Source organism: Haliaeetus albicilla, chromosome 22, assembly GCF_947461875.1.
Source record: "Haliaeetus albicilla chromosome 22, bHalAlb1.1, whole genome shotgun sequence".
NCBI lineage: Eukaryota > Metazoa > Chordata > Aves > Accipitriformes > Accipitridae > Haliaeetus > Haliaeetus albicilla.
Genome location: NC_091504.1, coordinates 15,102,685 through 15,121,276, shown reverse-complemented (window position 1 = coordinate 15,121,276; position 18,592 = coordinate 15,102,685). Strand labels below are relative to the sequence as shown.

Below are 18,592 nucleotides of genomic sequence, written 5' to 3'. Positions count from 1 at the left end.
GGGGGCTGGTCAGGCAGCTACGTAGGGAGCGGGTCCGCGGGGAGAGGGGCGGGGGCACGGCCCCGGGGGCAGGTGTGGGGCGGGGTGGCTCCCCGGTGCCGCCATGTTCGGGAGGCGGCGGGGGCCGGTTGGGGCGAGGGGTGGCGCGGCGACATGGCGGCCGCGGGCGGGCTGGCTGGCTTGCGGTGTTCGCGGGTGAGAGCGCAGCCTCCGGGAGTGGAGCCTGCCCCCCAAAATGCGCAGGCTTTTAAATGAATAATAATAAAAAAAGTAATAGATTGCCGTCGTTTTCAGCTTTCTCCTGACCGGTGTCATCTAAAAGCATTGGCAGCCTTCCTCTGTACCTGGAAGGGATGTTCTCCGGGTCGGATTTCCTCTTAGCGCTAATTGCACTCACGAAGTTAGACTCACCAACAACTGCTCTTTGAAAAAGAGAAGAAACAAAGTTACACGGAAAAGGCAAAGGCGCAGGGTCTGCCCCGCTGCCTGCTCTGGCTGACCCCAGCCTGGCTGCCTCTGGCCTGGCCCTGCGTTGCCCACAGCTGTGGGCAGCTACCACGGCCCACGCGGCTTCCGTTTTTCTCAGCACCAGGCTACACAGTCGGGTAATAACAGAAATACATTAATAACTGAAATAACCCGTGCAAGGCAATGTTTTCTTAATCTTTTTCTGGACTGGAGTCCCTTTTTGACCTAGCAATACAGGAAGGATGACATGGTTGCGATTTCCCTGTCGAACAGCTGGGACCCCATTATTCTGCACTGTGTGACATGCAGAGTTCTGAGTGCCTCTGTATTTGTCTTGTGAAATCTGTAGCGAAGCACTAGATAAGGTTCCTGTTATCAACTGATACACATTCCTATGGCTGGATTATTTTTCCATCTGTAAAATGGGGGTATTATTATCCCCAGATGAGAACAGTTTCATTCCTGCTTGTAAACTGCTTGATGATTGTTAGATGGAAAGCACTAGAGGAAGTCTTTTTTATTAAGTAGTTTTTGTCAGTTCCCCTCTTTATGAGGCAGCATGTGGTACATTAAGCAAGTAAATACTAAAGTGCATTTTTGACTCTCAGGTGCAGCCTGATCATGGTGTAATGCTGGAACCGCTCGTGCTAATATAAGAGCAATTGGCTGAATGATCCAAAGAGATTTTTGACCTTCTTTGTTTCTTTTCCATTTTCTTCTCATCTGCTTAATAGGGCTGAGCGGTTATATACCAGAATATATGGCTGCTGCATGACTTCAGCTAAACTTGTGATGAATTTTGCAAGTGAAATACTATCAGGATCAGGCCAAAAAGTGTAGAGATAACATTACTGTTTTGGCAAGACAGCATACTGTAGTTTTGTAGCATAAGGATGTGAGCTTGTTGTGATCAGCACACCCAATTACCTTTGTCTTAACCTGGATGTGTTGCTAAAGGCAACCATTTTTCTTAAGTCAAGTTATGCACGTCTGAAAGACTGAATCAGATCTGGCAGAGATGTGGATTCTAAGATCTAGATTTATCTAAATCTCTGTAAATTCACAGCTCTTTTTTCTCACATGTGTAGGGGGCTCTCTTCTACAAAACTCTGTTGTCAGTACTGTATTTGATCTCCTTGCAGGATGGGTCATGGATGAGCCTCAGGATGCTCAGCTCTTTCTAGGTGATGACTATGGTGAATATGCAGCAGGCCTGCGTTGCTTCCTCTTCACATGGACTCCTCTGATACTACATGAGCTTCAGTATTGTCTACTGTAATGAGGATGCCACAAGAAATTTCCATTTTTTACTTTAAACACATTTTCTTATGATTTTGCAGCCTAAGTGCAGAAGTGTTTTCATCTGCAGAAATAAAGGAACATTTGGATATAAACGTGAGAACTGAGGACGGGGAGTGTATATGCAGGAGGGGGATTTCTGCTCTCTCCTGCTTCCTTTACTCTGCCAAATTTGAAGTATGCATTTTTGAAGCCAAGATCATGGACCAAATGCTATACAGCTAAACTCATTTTACTATGACTAGATAGTTTAAAGTTACTACCAATCTATGTTAGTTTAATTATAGATTTTAATGGACTTATTCCAGATGAGGCCTAGATAAAGCAGCAGAATTTTGTCATAGGACTTGATTTGTTATACAAAGTGTCATGAATATAATGACACTGAATAAATAATTTACAGTACCACGTGTCTGGTCTTATTTATAGAGTACAAAGTGAGAATAATTTTAGTAATTTTAAAAAGTTAGTGTGAGCATACAGAGGAGAATATACCATTGTCGAAGAGCACCCAGTATATTGAAAATAAGATAGAGAAAAAGTGAGAAATGGAGGCATTGAGAAGGAAATGCTTATATAAGGTTTAGCTTAGTAATGACTGTGATTAGAATAGTGCAGATCTGAGGAGTCCAGATCTTCTAAGACTTATTCTAGTACACATTAGATCATGCTGCCAATACTTAGAATTCTTAACAACTTAGAAGTTCTGAAAAATCCAGTAGCAGACACTCCATTTCTTACTGCAATTTAAAGCATGATTGTATGCACTTCAAGAGACCTAGATAAAGTACTAATAAAACAAGTAAATAATTCTAAAATACACTATCTCTGATGAGCAATTCATATCAAGAGCAAAATAGTCAAAGCAGTGGTTGAAGGAGGGAATCCTTTCTCTATTCTCAGCAAATGACAAGAAGACAGCAAATAATAGCAAAAACGGAAGAATACAAAAGGTGAAAAGGACAGAACAGGGTTGGTCTAGACATTGGAATGAAAAGTACAAAGCACAGACAGATATGCAGATTTGAAAATAAACCATTTTAATCTTATATATAGAATAGAATGACTATCTGCCATCTGGAATTCAGGGAATCCAATGAAGGTTGGAGGTGTAAACAACGAAGACAGGATTATCAACATCTGTTTTCAGTGCATGCTGATATATATGAGTCCTTGAGGGATAAGTTAGAGAAAATAATGGGAATTAATAAAATCTGATGATATAAAAAGGATCACATCATTGTATTTGTTTGGAGACAATATGGATTTACACACACTGAAAATAAATAATGCATACAATGTATCATCATCAAGTCTGTTTTCTATTAATCTTTTGTTCCAGCTCCCATAAATCTTTTAACAGGACAGCATTCCTAGCAGATGTAACATTTTGGAAGGTTTGGCATATGATATCCCTCCTATTCTTCTCCCCAGAACAGCTAATGGATAAAATTCAGTAAGTTTTGAAAACTTACAGTAGTATCTTATATTAGCCCTTTGTCTCTGTCTCATGTTCCATTGCTGAGAGTAAAAGACACCAGGATGAGTATGCCGGTATAAATACATAAAGCAATCTAAGCCTAAAACGTTACAGAATATGATAAAACTTAAGGTCTGCTCCTTTGACATTCTATATGAACATGAATGAATTACTACACTAAAGAGTGCTTATCAATGTTAAAAAAAAAAGGTCCTGTTAATACTTGGCCTTGATACCAAATGGCTTTCCATTTTCAAAGGGCCCACAAAACAATATAAAAAAATATTTAAAATGTTTTGCACAAACCAACTTAAAAAGATTGGTTGACCAGGACCAATATTTTTTGCTAGGAAGGGAACAATGATGACATTGATTATTTCCACAGTTAAGAATTCACAATGTAATTGATTTTTATCTATCTGACTCATTTAGTGTGGGCAGGCTCCATTTGTTCAAGAAACCTGTAATATATTCCTTGAATCACTGTAACTATGAGAGATATAAAAGTTGATGTAATGAGTTAAACACACTATTTAACTCAATTTGTTTTGCACACTGAATTCCCATTTCTGACACAGATACAGGTTCCATCTAGATCTACTGGTCGTTTTTGTAAGATGTCTCATTCATTTTGTGTGCTGCCAAATATTCAAGAGTTCTGCTTTATTCAGGGTGCCTCTGATTTTGGATTTCCCTATCCTGAGATTTCATTTTCAGGTACACAGAGTACTTGCACCTTTCATTGAGTAATTGAGACAGGCTGCCAGCAAATTCAAAAGTCATGACCAGTAATGACTCCAGTGAATGAAAGAGCTAGGCTATAAGAAATTATTTGATCTGGTGCATATTTTTGACATGTTAGGTGTTTACTCCTGAAGAGCCATGGATGTTTGGGTCATGAGTTTGCACTGAAACTGCTAGACAGAAAAAATGCATAGGAGTCTGGCAGGGCTAGAACTAGGTGAAAAAATCAAGGCTTTAACTGAAGTACCCACTTCCAAAATTATGCAGAAAATTTGTGATTCACTGCCACCTCATCCTGAACTATCTAAGAACTTTCTGACTTAAATGTTCTCCAGAATTATTCCAGTCAGAATTGGACAGCATTTACCTACTATCTAAAGTTTATAATCCCTGCTGCTCATCAAGACCTGTCCAGTCACAAATGGAAGGGAATCAGACATATAAATAGATTTGAAGAAACTATTCATTATATATATATATATACACACATATATGTGTGTGTTTTTAGAGTACTGTAGGCTTCAAGTATATACTATTGGACTTCGTCTAAGAAGCGAATCTAGATTTGAGAGCTTTTAATTCACATCTAGATCTAAAATTTGGCCTTGTTGAACTTTTCTTATTTTTAAACAAACAGATTTTCCATTAATGTACAAGCAAAGCAGCAATCTGGCAGAAGCAGCAGTATTTAGTTTATGCATCTGTATGCATGACTCTCAGATTCCTTTCTCCTTCTTTGCTGATAAATGACATTTTATTAGAAAAAAATAAAACCCCAGATGATCATTAACCGCAGTTGCTATTTCTGCCAAAAAAAATCAAAGAAGCAGCAATCCTTCAAGTATTAAAATTCAATAAACAATCAGAGCACTTAGATGTTTTTTCAGCTAGGCATACAACAAGGACATTCTTGTTTTACCATTACATTGATTAACTCAAAATGCATTGCAAATGCACTGGGCAAATCCCTTTGTTTCCTTGCTCAAAGCAGAAAATTATTTTTCAGACTGGAAAAACTCATTTTTACATTACAGGTGACATGGAAACAATTTGGGTTTTTTTTGAAAAAAATGATACTTCCTTTTTCTTGCTTTCTTCTATAAAAAGAATTCATCCTCTATCATAAAAAGGGAAATGTTTTTTGGCCACCTGAATTTTAGCAGGTAGGCTCTTTGCAGCTCACTTGTTTAACCAAATATATTTTTGAGAAGCACATGTACATCACCATTCTGACAGGATATAACAAACTGGACATAAAGAAATGATGACTTCAGATTACTCTGAGAAAAAAAATAGTCTTAGTGATTACAAGAAAACTATGAAAGAGGAACCATTGTCATACCACTTTGCAAAGTTGTAGCTTCTGCTACACAGTGAGGTTTGACACCACAGAACTGTCCTCTGTGTGAGTAGAAACTGTAGTTACACATTAATCAGGCAAGTAAACCCTCTTGTTGATTGGCATTCACGGGTCCCAGACTACCACTACTCTCCCCTCAAAATACAGCCTTACCAATAGATTGCATCAGCAGTTGAGAGAATCTCTGCTGCCTTAGAGAATGATTTATGTCCCCTAAAGCCTTCATAGAACTCTTTTACACATTAGTATTCACTCATGTTGTGTGCCAGGTTTTGCATGTGAAATAGATCTTAAAATTGACTTTACCATCTGTGATGTCACTAATATAGCAGTCACTGAACTTCCTGAAACAGGATGACTATGAAGGATGCATCTATTTTGCCACAGATTTCTATAAAACAAAATGTTTTTCAGTAATTAAAGCTGGAGATGAACAAAGAAGGTACTCTGGGAAAACCACAGATTAATTTAAGCATAAATGACCCATTTAAGTTTTTTCTTCACTCAAGTAATGACTGAAGAAAATGAGTTCAGAGACTGATGGAGGATGCTGAATAGGTAATTATTGCTATTACAAACCTCTTAGTTTAATTTGTAGGAAATATTATTTGAAAATTAAATAGTACTTGATTTTTTATGTTTCAGTGTGGACTCTCTTTCAGCTGTGTCTAGCACTTTTGTTTCTCAGAATTTCAAGGGCCTTTCCTTTTCCATTAACAATAGTATTAGATAACCAGAAGGATCCATTTTTCAACAGTATTATCTCAGCAATAAATTACATTTTCCACTTCTCTCAGGTTCCTGGTCTAAAGATCAGTAGGTGTTTTACAGGCCTTGGGTAAAAAGAGATAGAGATCAAATCCGGACAGAGGTAGAGGCACACAGAGGTTTATTTATGAGTGAAGACATAACATGCACCACAAAGCTTCTACTTTCAAAATTAATAATAGATGAGGACAAGACTGCATGCCCTACAAAGCAAAAGTAATCCACCTGTTTTGTACTAGCCCTTCACTTCAACTACTCTCCTCCTTCTCTCCTGTGTTTGTGATGATTTTTTTTTCAGATTTCTTCCAGTTGTACTTATTCATAACAACTAAGTCAATGACAGAAAACACTGTGTGTATTCCCATAGTGGTGGTTTTTTTAAATTTTTTAACCCTCCAATATTTTTCAGATCTCTATTATGAATGTAAGAGTCCAATGTCCAAATATAAAAAAGCAGACTTTAATTGACGACAAAAAAGTGGTTTTCCCACGCCTTGAATTTCTTCTGTTTTAAAACAATGGAGAACTAAAATTTTATTCATGGAAATACTGCTTGGTCTTGTCAATACAGTCGTACATTTGCTGAATTATGATCACAATAAAGACATGTCCCCTGTACAGCAGGCAAAATAAAGAAATTAACTGAAGTGCCTCTTCTCCAGATGACTTGGAACCATTAAAGACAATTTTGATGTTTGCCAGTTGGTTGCAGGCATATGCAGTAGAGAATGTGTAGAAGCTATATGTTCTGTACAACAGTAGGCTAAGAATGAGAAGAGTGCTACATTCAATGCTTAGCAAATTTACTTTTTGGAAAATTTATCCAGTGACCTTGCAAAATGGACTGCTCCATCCATTTTTGCTTCAGACACTCCAGCTTTAAAATCAGATAAAACTAAGACTCTACTGCTATGAAGCCTAGTCAGGCTTGTTCAACAAGCGTGGTGGAGTCATTGAATGCTGTTGTTCAAGGGTGGGTCTGAGAGTGGGAAAATTACATAATGGCAATCCAAAGAAGAAGAGAGACTGAAGGCCATTTGTCTAAAGGGATGCACTCAACAAGTAAAGATGTAACGAACCATGTTTAACTATGGCATGTTGATGGCACCCATTTGACAACAGAGAGTCTGGCTACAAATCTATGGTCTTGAACTTATGCAATGGTCTTACTCTATAGACTAAGCTACTGGAATGAATGATAAAACAGGAACATCCTAAAAATAGTGAAGCACGATTAACATTTTTGTTGAACACAGTGGGATGGATTCATCAACCATAACAATTTTTTGAATAATTAACTGTGCTGAATTTTTCATAAAAAAAGCATAACATTCATACGGTGTAATTATTACAGTGTGAAACATGTTTGAATTAGAACAAGATAACTTTGTCATTGGGTAGGTAAATTCATAGTGTCAGGAAATGTTCTCCTCCCCAGGTTCTAGGAATTATGTGCCTAACATTCTCTTGCAGCACACAGTACAAGCTACTATTAATAATATATCTATAGCTGAACATAAGGTATGGAGGGAGTATTTAAAATGTTTAATTATTCAAATGAAGGAATTAATTGACTGTGCCTTTTTTGCAGTTCCACAATATTTCTAAACATTAGAAGAGCTCAGCATGCTAGGAAGAATATAATAAGTGCCTAGGAGGAAATAAAAACTAAAATAAGTGGAAACTGAAAACTTTCCTAATAATTGAAGTTATGGCATGCACACTGCATATGCTGTCATTTGGAGTTACATGCATAAATCAAAAACATGATACATTCCTATGTATTTGGGGTCCTGAATGGAAAGAAATCAGATAAGAAAAATATGAACTTATCGTTCCTAGTAGAGTGTGGGCTGGTGGTGTTTGCATATTAACAACCTAGCCAAGGATCTTGCAGAGATGGCAAGATTGCTGACTGGTGTTGGTATTTACCAATTAACTTTAATATCAAGAAAATATAAATTTACTGTCTTTTAATTAAATCTGTAGCACACGTGAATTCACAGTAAGATGGGTGGTTATGCATGTGTCCCTTCCCTATAAATCTTTTTTATGTTAATATGTTGGCATGAATGGAAGAAATCTTTTCAGGGAAAAGGTACATCACATTCAACTGCTTATAAATGCAGTACAAGGCTTTGATCTTTGGTGTTTAGGCTTAGAGTTTCAAGGCATGTCTCCTTACTCCCATTTCATGATGAGTTCCATAACTCAAAACGTTTTCAGAGAATGCAGTGACCTTTTGAATTGCAGAAGCCATAGGAATTATATTGTACTCCACTGAAAACCTTGAAGAAAGGCCTTGAATGTGAACAAGTAATCACTGATTGGAGAGCCAGTGGAGTATATCTAGTGTTGGTGTAGTACTCATACTTGTCCTACCACTTCAGTTTTGAAGAGCAAAGTGAAGTCCAAATGATTCACATTTAGGCTTTCCGTGACAACTGTAAGCAAGATGATATTCTGCTCACCAAAGAACCTCTTCTCTCTTTTTCTGTCCTTCCTCATATTAATGTGAAGTAGCTGCTTCATCTCTTATTAATGGTTTCTGTTAAACAAACAAACAAACAAAAAAAAACCCAACAGAAAGAAACCAGGGACAAGTTCTTATGCTGAGAAGATGAAAGTAGGGTTCAGAGTCCAGTTTCTTTAACTGATTAGGAAGAGGCACCTGCCTGCTATCTTCTGCTAGCTATTTAACCTCCATAGAAGAGCATTGGCTGAGACAGACCTCTGTGATCAGCACTTCATTGTTGGTTGTCATGTTTTCCACTAAGTATGCAGACTTTCAGGTTCACCCTTCTGAAGTATCTAACTCTCTATATGTCCTATAGAGAGAGCTTATGTATCTGAGTCCGCATTTGAGATTCTTCTCCAAAAGACAGGCATTATAGAAAAACAGTTTAAAGTCAGGCACTTGGAACAGAATAACTGGCTTTGGGGAAAAAGCATATCTATGTATATACAATATGTATATACACAAAATACATATATAATATATAAAAAATGTGATTGATGAATCTGATTCAGTGGGTGAAGATCTTGATGTACTATGCCTATTTGACATACAAAATGCGATATAATCCTGTATCAACAAGCTGCACTTTACTGCAATATTTACTTCTGTGTATGACAAATTTCTTTTATTCCTGCTTCCAAAATGACAGTACCTTTTTACCTTCATCAGTTCTCAAGCAATTCTAACCTAGTCTCATCTGCCACCATATTGTTTGATTAAACTATTAAAGAATCGGTGAGAATTTGCCAGTGCTGAACTTTTGGCAAAATAGCATTCATTATTATACTTCCAAGCTTATCTAGATGGAGATCTTCACATTCCTTGCTGGAACAGGCTGATGGGAAAGCAACTATTCTGTTTACCTGTCTAGAAATCTTCAAGGCTAATTTGTCTCAAGAGAAGGTCAAACTTAACTGGAAACTAGGTTGGTTTACATATTTGTTTTCAGGCGAGCTATAGTCCAAGTTTAAATATTGTTAAATATAAAATGTATAGTCATATAAGGTATTTATGCAAGTCAGCATATTTTCATTCATCTAGCAAAAAGGAGGAATCTGTGCAGAGAATCAGCATAAAGACTGTGCATAACTTTTGTGTCTCCTGAGCCTTCTTTTGAGAATTTATTTGGGACTGAACTGACTGTTTGTATAAGGCTAAATTTCTTTCCCAGTGCAGGTTTTGTAAGCCAGTATTGCTAAACTGTAGTAGGGATCCTCCCACTGTTTTAAGGCATTGAGAGATCTGTACATGGTCTGCTCATGCACTTGATGTGCTACAATACTTGAAGTCCATCTACCGTAAATAAGCTTGTCTAGGAACAGGCTAGGAAGCCCTGACCTGAAGAAGCATCTGTTACCTTGCTGTCAGGCAGAAATACTGATACCATAAACAAACTGGTACTAGAATTTCCAGTCTTTCCTCTTGGCTTCCAAAGCCAGAAGAAATCTGCGTAGTTCTGGTGCTGCACTCTATTTTGCCCCTTCAGCTCCTCATCAGGCGCCCTTTGTCTTAATAAAAAGAGTGATCAATTTTTTACTAACAATCAGCAGAGAATACTTGCTTTTAAGGCTTCTGCCAGGTTTGCTTAATTGCACTCTTTGGATGGAAAAAGCTAGCATAAGGCTGTGCTAGTAGTCTCAAAACTCTGATTTTCACAGTTTAGCACTAATTTGCTTCTGGATAAACTTTGGTTAATCAGATTTCTGCAACTCAGGCAAATAAAGAGTGAAATTCACCCTGGCTGAAAGGAGCCCTGGTCCCATTTAGATCCATTAGAATTTAATCTACTAATATTCTCCCAGTACTTACTACTTCATCCAGCTTTTGAAGTATAATTGTTTTTGGAAGCATCCAGGTATGTACACAGATAAAGTATTTCAGTAGCTAAAATCAGTTCAAAATTAATTTCTCAATCAAAAATATTTTACACTTAACTCCTAATATACTGAATAATAGATTTATAAACCTTGGAGACTGGCATCTGGTTTCCCTGCTACAGCAGTTCTTCCACTTACTCCTGAGAATACCTTGTTCTACTTCTGCAGGTGAAAGATTAGCACCTTGTCCATACCCATGCAGACTTTGACTTAAAATGATGCTGCCAACAAGGACACAAAGTAGTGTAAAATGCAATGGCATTCTTGTACAATGCAGCTGTTAAGAATTTGGAAATTTAAAATAGCAGTGCTTGCTGTTTGAAACTCAGAGTTGAGTAAATATCTTAAGAAAGGTTTTGTGAACCAATGAGATTGCTATTATTTTTCACACTTTTCCTTTCTTGAAGAAAAGAAAATTGCAATATTTCTGGGTTCTTACATAGCCTAGTCTAGCAAGTATTTATCTCATCTTCTAGATAAAAAAAAAACAAAACAAAACCAAAACCTCATCCTTGTATAAATCCTATGTAAATAGAAAAAGTGCAAGGTAGAAGTTAACTTAGCGGACTTTCTGTTTGAGCTTTGAACAATAAATCTCACCTGAACAAACATAATAATACCATTCTGGGTAAAACTTGCCAAAGACGACTGAGCCGAAGGTGACAGATAGGTATATAAAATATTTTTTTGCCAAGAAGGAGAACTCACATTTATTTATTTATCAGCTAGGGTTTTAGAGGAGTTTTTTAATCAAGAGAATAATATACCATATGGGTGTCATTTCTGAAACAATCATGCACCTCTCTCATACAGTCTAGACTAAATCAAAGTGAAGAGAGCATTTTGTGGTTTCTGCAAGTAGATTTGTAAAGACCAATAAGACTCAACAGATTTTTAGGAAAAAATCATAAAGTTGTTGTGGTGAGCACCATGATGTGTTGGGGAGGAGGGAGAAGTGCCAGCTGGATCCATCATCTATCTTGGCAATTATACTGTGTTCATCACCGTGGTATCAGAATACCTTTACAAGCTCTAAAGTAATCACAGTAAAGGATCTCTAGTTTCTCCTCATGTCCTAGGAGGGATGGCTTTCTTATTCTCATTATTATTATTGTGGAACAGGTAGGTGAAAAGAATGGATTTTACATTTTATTCTTAAGGAACTGAGATTTGTAATTGCTCCAATATCATCAGGGAATGAACTCCACAGCTGTATGCCAGCTGCCAAGAAAATTTCATCTGTTCATGGTATAGAGTACTGACCATCAGACATCTGGTGATTTCAGTGTAAGCTATGATTATTCCTCTCTTGTCCCAGAGGAATGCAACTGTAATGAAAGGTCATGAAGTCAGTGAGAAGTAGCCTTCATCCTCTCAGACTGCCAGGGCACAGAAAAGTTGCTTAGGATGGATGTAGGCAGGAAGGTAGAAACAAGGATTGTTGAATACGCTGCTGATTTTTCTTGGCTTCCCTAGTAGTGCAGGTAGCTTCCCTCAGCATATGTGCTAGAGAGCTGTCCTTATCACTCTGCCAGCAGACCATGCCTCCCTTGGGCTTCAATGTAATGAAGGACATAGAGACTAGAGTTCTGTTTGAATACATTTTGAGCAATATATAGCTATCGGCACTAGAGCTTAAAGGTGCACTGTATGTGAGAATATCATTTCCTTAAATATTTCTACATTCTGTCATATAATAGGCATCAGAATGGGGCCCTTATCTTTGTTATTTTTGTCCTTAACTTTTTGCTTTTTTTTTTTCTGTATCCTTTAATGTTAGATTTTGGTTTTGCTTTCATTATGAATAACACTAGCATTATAAAATGACTCCACTGAAACAAATGGAATTTTATGTCCTATAAAGAACATCTCAATGAGAATAAACTTATTAAATCTTGATCCTTAGAGTGGAATATTCACTCCATTGAATTTAATGGTAATATTCCTGTTAACACTAATGAGTCAAGACTTTGTCCTTTGCATACACCTGTCAATAAGTAATTAATGAAAACCAACAGACCTAATACTAAAAAAATCATCCTTTGCAATGAGATGAAAAGACTGAAAACTGGATCCAGGTTCAGTCTTCGCATGGAGGATCTATTTCTGATCTTGCTGTGCAAGTGTTTTTTTTAACTTGAGCTGAACATTATGATAGAAACAAGTGAGATAATTGGGTATTATGAGATATCTGCTCTTTTTCACTTATGGTCATTTTATGTGTTGAAATACTTGCATTGTTTATGTAGGAAAGTGATCCCATTGTTCAGCCATCTAAATTATCTGTATCTTCATCGTATTATCAAGGCTCACTTCAAATGCTCTAGTTTGCATAGAAATTGCGTGCAATTTCCTTTTTAATTTTGTTATTTTTTCTTTTTAAGGAAGAACAATCTCTATGTTCACAGGGAGAATTTGTTAAACTGGAAAATCATATTTAAGACTTCAAGGTGTATATAAATTACAAAATTGACTTTAAAGAGGCTAGCTTTCTGTCAAGCATGTGGGAGTGAATGACAGACTAATTCCCACACACAGCCAAGAAAATTGTGAGTTGTCCTTTTACCAAGTATTCAGTTACAACTGGCCATATATATATGTTATTTCCATATTATACAGAAGTATTCCTTTTGCAGCTTCTTTACATTTTACTCCAATCTTACTTGCCTATATAAATATACAGATCAAATAATCCATTCTGAAAACTGTACTCTAAGGTGACAGCATTTTGTATTAAAAATGTGTTTAACCTTATTGCATGCTGCAATAATCTCCTATATATATTAGAGAGAAGATATCCTAAATATGTTATTAACATTAGATTATATTTAGCAGGTTAGAGATAATCTGCTGATTTAAGTAAACACTACAACAAAAAGATACCACTAGAATCTGCTGTCAGCATTTTTTTTGCACCATGTCTGAAGACTCCCTAATGTGAATTTCACATCACAGTTAAAATTCTTTTATTTGTCCTATTATTTATCCAGCTGTGGGATCACTGCACTTTCACAATAATAAAAAAACTCTAGGCAAATATATATTACAAAACCACAAGAAAAAAAAAGAATTATTATAAAAAATGTTCTGCTACACATTATTTACTTTAAGCATTTAGTTTTCAGTTTACTATTGACATGATGCAAAGAGCAAGGAGACTGGATTGATGCCTTTTCATTCAAGGTAGGTATAACAGAATACCTAGATAGATGTTCTAGATAGATATTCCATATATGTAGGTATAAGAGGTGCACTGTACTAAGAAATATCAGTGATGAATCCTGTTGACTTTATCAAAATGCTCTTTAGACAGAAAACATAAGAAATGGCATTTACTTTTCCACCTTGAGATCTTCATGGGGTTTTGACCCATCTGTCAGTATACCTGGTTAATAGATTATTTCTTCTCACTGGCTATCATGCTAGAGGACAGAGAAGCAAATCCTTTTGGAGCCAGCTTTAGTACTGCTCTTTACATTGCCTGTCCAGTGGAGTCAAGAAGGGACAGTTGTTACCAGCTGCCTAAAAGCATGGTCTGGAACCCATATATGTATTTGTGCATGTCAACAGTTTTCCAACGTATGTGTCTAATTTAGTCTCTGAATTCATCATTGGGCTTTCAAATATGTGACCCGGTTTTCAGAAGTACTGACCACTCAGACATCTGGTAATTTCAGTGTAAGCTGTGATTATTCAGCATCTCTTGAACAAAATCACCCAGTGCAGTTTCCACTTTACATGAGTGGAAAGTCAGTTGTTGAGTTTAGTAGATACTGAGTTGGCCTGTGGATATTTAACCTTTGGCAACCACATTTGACACTCTTGGCCAGGCATGGTAATCTCATAAGTGAATCTGATAGCCACATGAAAACTGCAGTGTCATATAATCAAAAAAGTATCACAGACCTCAGACTGTTATTACTTTTTCCATACCTCTTATTTCATCTGTCTTGTGACTTACCATTTTAAAATCCTAAGCATCTTTTAACAGTTAGCATCCTTTAAAAATGGAACTGTCAGAGAAATATTCTTCTTCATAAATCTGAAAGTTCCTACATCTATATATTATTACTATATGTAAGATACAAAATACATCAAGCCTCAGATGGGCATATTGTGCCAATGATATGGAGAGACATCATTAAAGCTTATTATCAGGGAAGCACACTAAAAAGGTCTAATGTTCAGTAAGAACTTTTGATTTTGGCTGCCTGAAAGTACATTTTGGAAGACATGCAAAATAAATGGTGGCTGAAATCTTTTGTTAGTTAAGTAATACAGCAACTTTACATTTCTGTGAAGAGCAAGTTATTCACTTCTGAGGTTTACAGCTCACTTCTATAGCCCTTGAGGGTTAATAGTACTTAAACTGACAGACTATAACTGACTCACTAATTTGACTTCTTCCTGTTCTGGCTTCCATCCATGGATGTTCCAGGCCTGGAGAATGTGCATTTGTCCTGGTTTCAGCTGGGATAGAGTTAACTGTCTTTCTAGTAGCTGGTACGGTGCTATGTTTTGAGTTCAGTATGCTAAGAATGTTGATAACACTGATGTTTTCAGTTGTTGCTAAGTAGTGTTTAGTCTCAAGTCAAGGATTTTTCAGCTTCTCATGCCCAGCCAGCGAGAAAGCTGGAGGGGCACAAGAAGTTGGCACAGGACACAGCCAGGGCACCTGACCCAAACTGGCCAATGGGGTATTCCATACCATGGGACGTCCCATCTAGCATAGGAACGGGGAAGTGGGGGCGGGGAATCGCCACTCAGGGACTAGCTGGGTGTCGGTCGGCGGGTGGTGAGCAATTGCACTGCACATCATTTGTACATTCCAATCCTTTCATTATTGCTGTTGTCATTTTGTTAGTGTTATCATTATCATTATTAGTTTCTTCTTTTCTATTCTATTAAACTGTTCTTATCTCAACCCATGGGTTTTGCTTCTTTTCCTGATTTTCTCCCCCATCCCACCGGGTGCGGGGGGAGTGAGTGAGCGGCTGCGTGGTGCTTAGTTGCTGGCTGGGGTTAAACCACGACAGCATTCTAGACTAAAACTTGTCTACCTCTTAATCTCAGTTACTGAGGAGTTTTTAGAAGACGTATTGGTTAGATCAGCTCCTCAGCTGTTCTAACATACACCAGAGTCAGACAGCAGAAGATTAGAAAATTTTCTCTGCTATGCGTCCTCTTCTATGTCTAAGCACAGCTTCTCTATGCTCAAGCACAGTATACAGCCTATTATACTGACTTTAACCTTGAAAATTTTTAATGCTATTTTAGGTCTGTTTAGAAAGGCTTACTCTCTGCCTTGAAAAGTTGAACTCATGGGAACAAAGGTGGTTGGGTTTTCAGTTGGAAGGATACAAAAGCAGTTCTAATTTTTTGGATCCTTTGTAGACTTTCTTTTCTTTTTTTGTTATCAAGACATAAAGATTTTGTTGGCACGAGTTTGGAATGATCTGCGGAGCCTTCTTTGTCAGTTGTGGTAATCCTCAGGCCAATCATTCCAGATCTAAATTCCATGGCAGTCTAATTTATAACAAGCAGAAACATACCTTGTTCACAGGTACTTGCAATACTGTTACAATTCAAAAGTAACATCAGTTTTGCCAAAGAGAGAAACTGACTGGCAGTTTTGCTTGTTCAGAATCAGAGGAATAGCTGTGCAACAGGCAAACCTGAGGGCACAACTCATTTTTTCAGCTATACTGCTGAAAGCTGCTTTAGACATTTTGGCACTTTTTTTCCACTGCTGTATACTGAAGACGTCTGCAGTATACATGTGTTTCCTCTTGTATATTTGCAAGTACTCCATTTACCTTCTAAATTTATCTGAATTTATCTGAATTTCCTTTGAATTAAACTGAAGCTGCAAGAACTCTCAGGATTTCATTAAGTCCATTCCGAATGTGAATGCTGTTACTGCCTGTCTCAACCCCAACCCATGCAGTTACTACAGTTTTGGTTTTACAAGAAGACTGAAGAGAAAAAATATTAGGTGATAAAGGTAATTTCTACATTGTAGAATTGCAATAAATTATCTTCCTCCTGAGTGAGCCATGAAAACAAGTCTGTCATGCTTTTTTATTCAGGAAGTACCTCCTGGCTCATTAAGATCTCTTAATGGTGATCCTTTGCTATGTGCAAAGTGTATTTTTTTTCTAACTTGATGACAATACCTAAAAAATACTCAATGTTTGTAAGATGTTCTAGTTAAAGTTGCTATGAATTCATGAAATTACAAGAACAAGCTCATTCTGTCCCAGTCTGTATGTGCATCTTTTTTAATGAAAAGAGAAAGGTTAGTTTAAAAGATGTGTGCTCAATAATTATAAAAGGAGAAGTATATTTATTGTCAACACACTGCAGGCTGGAATTTCACACGTTGCTGCACTGGTATGATACTAATGATTGAGGTTATTGGCTAAAAAAACAAAGGCTTATGAAGTGTTAGCTCTGTAACTGAAAGAAAGGTCTAGAACCAATTGTGTTTTAACCATCCAGCAAGCCTAATACCAAAGGGAAAGCATACTCCTCATAGAGGAATGATAAAACTTAGTAGAACCAAATGGAGCTGTCTGATGTATGCTGATTCAAGAATGCAGAGGTGTTCAAAACAAACTTCTGTGTTGTGTCATTCAGGGCTGTTTACAATATTTGTAAATCATGGGACTGTTTTCAGTATCTGTAAACCTTATGTCGCTTGTAGCCTCCTTGTTAAACACATTTTGCTTCTTCAACTTATGTCTGCTAAGGTATTTCTTTCATGTCTCAAGCTACCTTATTGCTCCACAGCAGAAATCTTCTAACATTTAACCGTACTTTTAAAGACTAGTGATTGCAAACATGCTGCCAGTTGGCCTGCTGTAGTAGAATCATCACCGCGTTTGTTTGCCAGCGACAATACATTTCGTGCCTACACATCCAAACATCCCATTACAGTATGAAATAACTATCAAGGAAACAGACATTGACTGCCTCATTCCAGTTTCCACGTGACATTTCTTATCACAAACTACCTTTCATATCAATACTGCCTGAGATCAGGCCAGTCTACCTGCTTTTTTGACAGATTTTCACAGCTCTGGAATGTCTTTTAATAATAATGATTGAGCTATATGGCATTTCTCAGAAATTAATGATTGGCTAGAAGGCCTTATTGACTCAGTGCTCGCCAAATGACTGTTCTCTCTAGCAGGTAATCAGTCCCTGGGAAATACTCAGAGGTTGCATCAACGTTGTTATTATTAACAAAAATTAAATATAGAATTTTGAACATGATAATTGCAATTGCTCTGTATGTTCTAATTGTTCTATATTCTTCAGATTTATTGCCACCTCAACATTCAGGTTAACTCATTAACTTTCTCTCCTAATTTTACTCTTTTCAAACTCTTATTTACATAAAAAACCCTGCAAGAATCAGTATCTAAGAGTATATACAATTAAACACAGAACTGAACATGTATAATGCACACACACACATATATAGAGTCTGAGTGTGTATGCATTTATATAACTTCCACTGAGACATGGCTATACATTGCTCCAGGATTTACCAGAGAAAAAGCGCCTATTTTCTAGCTTAAAGTTGAATGACAAGCATTGCCATTGGTCTACATGTGAAAGTCTCAGTGAAAACAAATGAAAGAAATTAAGAGGAAAATATAATAGGAATACTTAATTTTGTATAAGGTCTGTGCCTAAAATTAAGTATTGCACTTAACTAAATGAATATGCATTTGAGTAAAGACAAGTCTAGCTTCTAGTTGAAACGTTGATCTTCTCAATTGTTTCAGAGGCAAAATACATTCTTTATGGGATAGAACTGTAGAAAAGTAGGTAATTATTACTTACCTTAAGGCAATATCTTGAAAGTGGAAGGTGATGGTGCTAAACTGGGAAATCTTTCATGTTTCTCAACTTGATAAAGACAACTGAAATAAATTAGAAGTTTATTGACTGACTTCATTGAGAAAAGCTTTATAAATCACATAATGACCCAGGATGTGCCTCAGTACTGTGTGTAATACCTGTTTCTCTCAATTAGTTTTCTTGTTTCCGTTATTATACTTTATGAT

The 18,592-nt window shown here is 37.0% G+C and overlaps 1 long non-coding RNA gene across 1 annotated transcript; it reads left to right on the top strand.

Moving 5' to 3' along the window:
- The first annotated feature begins 6 nt into the window (after positions 1-6).
- Positions 7-3,076, top strand: LOC138690530 (uncharacterized). Its single transcript, XR_011329305.1, has 2 exons — positions 7-605; positions 1,611-3,076. It is a non-coding gene; the product is annotated as an uncharacterized lncRNA (long non-coding RNA).
- The last annotated feature ends 15,516 nt before the right edge of the window (positions 3,077-18,592 follow it).